Genomic DNA, 5,627 nt, shown 5'->3' on the forward strand with positions numbered 1-5,627 from the left:
GTGCTGGTCTCATTGTACGGGTGACGAACCCTAGAAAAATGGTGGTCTCATTGTACGGGTGACGAACCCTAGAAAAATGGTGGTCTCATTGTACGGGTGACGAACCCTAGAAAGATGCTGGTCTCATTGTACGGGTGACGAACCCTAGAAAAATGGTGGTCTCATTGTACGGGTGACGAACCCTAGAAAGATGCTGGTCTCATTGTACGGGTGACGAACCCTAGAAAAATGGTGGTCTTATTGTACGGGTGACGTAACCTAGAAAAATGCTGTGAAGTGCGGTCTCATTGTAATGGGTGACCTACCCACGTGGAAAAAATATGAAGTGTGGTCTCATTGTAATGGGTGACCTACCCAGATAGAAAGAATGTGAAGTGTGGTCTCATTGTATGGGCGACCTACCCAAAAAAATGGAAAAAATATGAAGTGTGGTCTCATTGTAATGGGTGACCTACCCCAGATGGAAAAAATATGATGAGTGGTCTCGTTGTGATGGGCGACCTACCCAAAATAGAAAGAATATGAAATTGCGGTCTCATTGTAATGGGTAACCTACCCAGATGGAAAAAAATGTGGAAAACTGCGGTCTCATTGTCATGGGTGACCTGCCCGAATGGAAAAATGTGGAAAACTGCGGTCTCATTGTCATGGGTGACCTGCCCCGGATGGAAAAATATGATGAACGGTCCTATTATGATGGCGACCTACCCAGATGGAAAAAATGTGATATGACAAGTGTGAAAAATAGGACTTACCTGGCGAAGTCCTGAGGGGATGACAGAAGAAGGGCTGGAAAACTTTGGTGCTTCCTGATAAGTCCCGATCATAGGATTTGAAAACTCGGTGTTTCCTGACTGCAAGGGTTTGAAAACTCGAGGCTTCCCGATTGCAGAGGTCGATCTTTTCATTTCTTTGGATTTTCCTAATGGTAGGGTTCATCCCATCGTCCTTTTATTCCATGATCAAAACCAATTCTTTATTATCATCACCACCATGCTTCTTTCTTTTCCACCATCTTGCTGGACCTCCTTAAGGATTTTCCTGTAACAATTCAAAAATATGTGCAATTTTTTTTTTTTTTTTTTTTTTTTTAGGTTAGATGATATGCATTGCATCCTACCTGATTTAAATATAGGTCCCCCCCTCCTTGATGCTTCCATCATCATAGGGTGCCCTTGTTTATATCCAAAGCTTTCTTTGTTCTTCCGAGGCATTGACTCATTCATGTACTGCCCCATCCACTCAGCTGTAAATGCAATGCCCATCCCGGGCTGTCTTCGACAATTACTGCTCGCATCTCTCATCAAGCTTTACAATGCCCCCAAGTGTGGTACTGCTTGATTCATCATGAAGGATTTTCTCTCCTGGCTTCTTCTGAGAATTATCCTCTGATTGATTGTGTGCATATTGCGAATCCGCAATCAAGATTGTTAATCAGTCATGAACTTGACTCATAGTTGAAAACAAGTGACTTCTTCAAAGTACAGTGTTATCCATCAGCCTTCCTGGAACTCATTCAGTCATCCAAATCATGGCAATCTCATAGCTTGCGCCAGTTACAAAGCGCTTCATGCGCTTGTATGCTCTAGTGTGCTATCTTCTCATGGACTCCTTTCAACTATCTTCTAATCAGATTTGTTGAAAAAAATTCCTCGCAGATGCTCATCAATGATGGCTAGATAGACTGTCTAGTCACCCATACTCATTGCGGTGAAGTGCTCATTTCTTGGCTTAAAACAAATTGTCCCACATAGTCGTGCTTCGGCGTCGCTTATCTCCGGGGGTGGTCCTTTCTGACATTTCATTCAATGCAGTTTGCGTGATAACGTCTGTCGATAATCCATGTTTTCAAAGGATGACAATATGAGATTGTCCTTTAAGTGCAGCCATTGGTTTCCATGCACAGTCAGTCTTGGTGGTATGCATTTCCGCCATTCAATTGCTTTCATTCATGTATCCTCATCGATTGCTAGCCATGTTTCGAAAAGATGATGAATATGAAAGAATGTGGTCATTCAGGTTACATCTTTGGTCTCCATTGCTGAAGGGTTCCTAGAGATGGGTCTATTTTGGAACGACATTGCCCCCAGTATGATCTGAATGTGCTCGTTCATTGATTATCTGTCTTTGGACATCATTGTCTTCAGTTCACTGATTCATCATTTAATCATCTTTCATTGCCTCGATAGCTGATGCTAAGCAACTGCTTTGTTTTTCCTTTTTCAAGGTCTACTGTATTGCCCCCAGCTGCTCAACTTTTCAAGTAGTGTCGAGGATTTCAATGTCATTTCTATCAACGATTTTGGCATACAATCAATGTTCTTCTATGTTTGATAATCTTCCTTGTTCTGGAATCAACTCTCATACTTCAAAGATTTATCTATTCAAAGTCTAGTTTGTTGAAATGAAATGCAGAAGATGTCCTTTTTGAAAATCTTTTGAAAATCAAGCTTTTTGATCAAAGACCCAACACACGTTATTCGAAATACACAGTCCTTTGATTGTCTTGTATTTTGAAAACAGAAATCGACCGTTGTTAGGATTAAAATGGCTTTTTCCATGGTTTTTGTATCAATTTGAGTCCTTGATATTGGGTATATCATTTGATGGTCTGTGATGAGGTGACATTTTTATGAATTCAAAAACAAGATGCTCAGGCTTTATCAAGAAAGTTGTTTTTTCTTAGCATTTTATTTTATCAGCAATGCATAATAACCAATAGCTTAATTCATGAAGTCACGACCCTTATGGAAAAGCTCTTCAAGTTTTGAGAGCGCCATTTATCGGTTTCAAATTGCTTGCTTGATTAAAAAGGACTTTTAAAAGCACGTAATGCAGGCTATGGTTCATGGCTATGAAAGAAAAGGAATCTCAAAGGCTCAAAAGGTGTTTGAGGGTTTCAAAGACCTAGGATCAACATCAATTATTCATCAACTCTCTTCTATTGTTGTCTTTGTAGAGGAAACGACATATAACCTTGTTAACCTCAAAGTTTAGACTTTTCTTAACATAAGTTATAATGCAAATCCACCTTTCCTTGATGAATAACCAACCTTAATCATCTGATAACATCATAGGCTTTATAATGGATACCAAAAGTCAACGCTTATAGCTTAATCTCCCTTTTTTTTTTAGTATTGACTTTTGTTGTGCCTTTCCTTGATTGAAATTTCTTTTGCTCTTCATAGACTTGATAGGCGTTCTCCTTCCTTTACCTTTGACTTGTATTTAAGTGAAGGTAATTTCAACTTCCCCTTTTTTTTCGTTCTTTTTTTTCATAGCCTTCCTCAAAACTTTCTTATATGCCCAGTCTATGTGTTTACTTTTAGCTCTCTCTCAATCATTGCACTTTTGTTCTAAGCCTTTCCCTTTATCCATTAATTATATCAATGTCTCCAACATATCTCTCATCTGCCCCCAGTATGGGGTGTGATCCTAGTCAGGGTTTTTATGAAAAGAATATTTCTATCTTCAGCTCAAAATGGGACTACAAGGGATATAACTTTTAGAAAGTGAAGGGATATCAAAGATGGCTTTTTCTCATCAAGCAAGGTCAGTTAGAACCGATAAATTTTGACCTCATCTAGTGTAATGATTTGGACTTGTAAGAATCATGATTCACGAGTCCATAACTACCGAATCCACTACATGTTCATTATGCATACTGCTAAAACTTAGCTATATGATGTGTGGTTTAGTTTCATGTAAGGGCTCAAAATTTGTTTGGTCACCTCATGTCATTTCAACAAGAATCGAGTCATTTCTGCAATCAAAACACTTTTAATCTTCAGGATTGATTATCCTTTATCGCATGTTGGAGTTTGATCAAAATATTTTATCAAAATAAAATGTTAAACATCTGTTGATTTCAAAACAACAAAGAGACAAAGCAAGACATGTTTCGTTGAAGGATGAGATGTGATTCAAAACAAAATGCAGAATTCCAAAACAATATGATTGACTGTTCATCACCATTCTTGAATCAGCTTTTCTGGCAATATTTGCGTTTTGCCAAGCGCTTTCGATCAACATGTCATTCTGAAGATGTTCGGGGGACAAATATAGCCAATGACACCCTCCTTCACCGACTCCAACTTGTCTCTTGCTCACAACTTTCAGACTCAATTCTTGCAAATTCTTGAAACTGTTCACTTGAAATGGTTGAGGACCCCACATGGACATCACATCTCTTGTCTGGATTATACCACCTAGAAAATTGGTGGTTGCATGGGATTTGTCGGAGTCAAGCAAAATTCTGGAATCTGGCAGATGCTGGGTCGACAAACTTAAGTGGTAGAAGGAATGTCAATCTTGGCAAAGACATTTGAGCAATTGATGCTACCGTGAGACCTGGCTAGACCACATAATTAAGGTTTCACACCGTCAAAGTCATCTCCTGATTCACCTCTCATCATTGTTCTGGAATCCATGGCAGATCCTTCAAATCTTTCCTCTCTTCATAGCTTGTTCAATTCTTCGGCAAATCCTCACAACATCATTTCAATCTTCCAATGTTGTTGTGGTTGGCTGCGGATTGTTAGAAAAACTTTCCAACAGCTTGGTAATCTTGGCAGCGCCCAGAAACTTGTAGTATCGCCACTACCGACGTGTGGAATCATGTCTTATCTCTTTTATGGGAGAAAATGATGGACATGAATCTCCTCTATTTCTTCTTTGATTTCCTCTCGAACGGTGCAACAAACAAGCACCAATAGAGGAAGTCCTGCTCTGTTGAAGTTTCAGTATTCTTCATGTTTGTTAGTCTAGGCATGTCTCTTCTCTCTACTTTTTGTTTTTAATATTGACATTGTTGGAGAGAAATCATAGATGATCTGAAACTACTGTATTCCTTCTTGGATTTCCCACTTGCGGATCCACAAACAGATTCCTGCCGAGAGAGCTCTGCTACGTTGAAGTTTGAAGTCTGCTCATATTTTCCAGACCAGGTCTGGCTCTTCAACCTACTAAGATGTCTTCGTGCTGAAACTGATGAGAGAAATATTTGTAAGCATATGCAACTTATAATCCCCTCTTGCATTCCAATTTGCAGAGCCATAAATGGATTTTTGTAGAGAGAGCTCTGCCACGTAGAAGTTCAGTGTCTAATCATGGTTTTTCAGACCAACATCTTGTGCTGCTGAAATGGAATTGAGCTCATAATTGGGGTAGCTTCAAAGAAGACTAATGCACCATGTACAAGAGGCTAGTAGTCATTTGGTTCCATTAGATGATGTGGAGGGCTGTCGTAACCCATTTTTTGGGTCCCCAATGAAAAATAAAATAAATAGCCAAAAGAGGTTAGAAAAATAATAGGAGGCAGAAACGCTCGGAAAATAGTCAGAAAATTGGTCAAGGAATTTAAAAATACAAGGATTGAATTTTTGACAGTATATTCTTGAAGGATGGAAGCCTATTGAGAAGGAAAATTTGAATTTTGAGGAGAAAAGCCCAAATTTTGGATTTTTATGGACTTAATTGAATTTTTATGGACTTAATTGGTTTTTTTTATTTGAATTTATAGAAGATTTGATTGCAAGAAAAATTGATTTTTAAGTCAATTTGGGGCTTTAATTTGGAGAAATTTAAGTTCTGGGGCCAAAATATATTTTTTGGGAATTTATTGGGTC

This window comes from Populus alba, chromosome 10 (genome assembly GCF_005239225.2).
Source record: "Populus alba chromosome 10, ASM523922v2, whole genome shotgun sequence".
In the NCBI taxonomy this organism is placed as follows: Eukaryota; Viridiplantae; Streptophyta; class Magnoliopsida; order Malpighiales; family Salicaceae; genus Populus; species Populus alba.